This window comes from Dysidea avara, chromosome 1 (genome assembly GCF_963678975.1).
Source record: "Dysidea avara chromosome 1, odDysAvar1.4, whole genome shotgun sequence".
Classification (NCBI taxonomy): Eukaryota; Metazoa; Porifera; class Demospongiae; order Dictyoceratida; family Dysideidae; genus Dysidea; species Dysidea avara.
Window position 1 is genome coordinate 119530 of NC_089272.1, and position 613 is coordinate 120142.

The following is a 613-nucleotide window of genomic DNA, read 5'->3' on the forward strand; positions in this document are numbered from 1 at the left end:
ACTCTCAAATTAACATTAATGATTACATGTGCTCCCATTATTGTTAACTGATAGCAAGACAATACACTTTACTGTAGTACCTAGCAACAGATAGTCATTAATAGCAAGCTTAGCTAGACCAGATCACATGACATTTAGAGGCTCATCTTCACGATCACACATCAGACTAGTTGTGGCTTGGGTACTCACGACGCTTAACACCAGAACACACCCACTTTGTTGTTTGGTTCATAGTGACACACCCACTCACGGTACCTGATCATCACTGACACACCCACTCACAGTACCTGATCATTACTGACACGCCCACCCCAGTGGTTGGTTCACACTAATAACAGCCTCAGCTGGTTAGTGCTTGTCATGACAACAAATTAGCTGTATGTAATTAATCTGTAGTGTGAATAAAGATTATGAAGTAGAGACTTGTCATACAGTGGCTCATGTGAGACATGTTTGGACCAACCTTAGTGTTAGTGTCCTGGTTATCAAAGTCAACTAAGGGACTTAAATGAAGTGTCCACATTAACAGTTTCCAGTGTTCATGGACCACTCAGAGTGGAAATGTGGAACATATCATTTACTGATAGCTACCATTGTAGTAGCTAAAACTGTA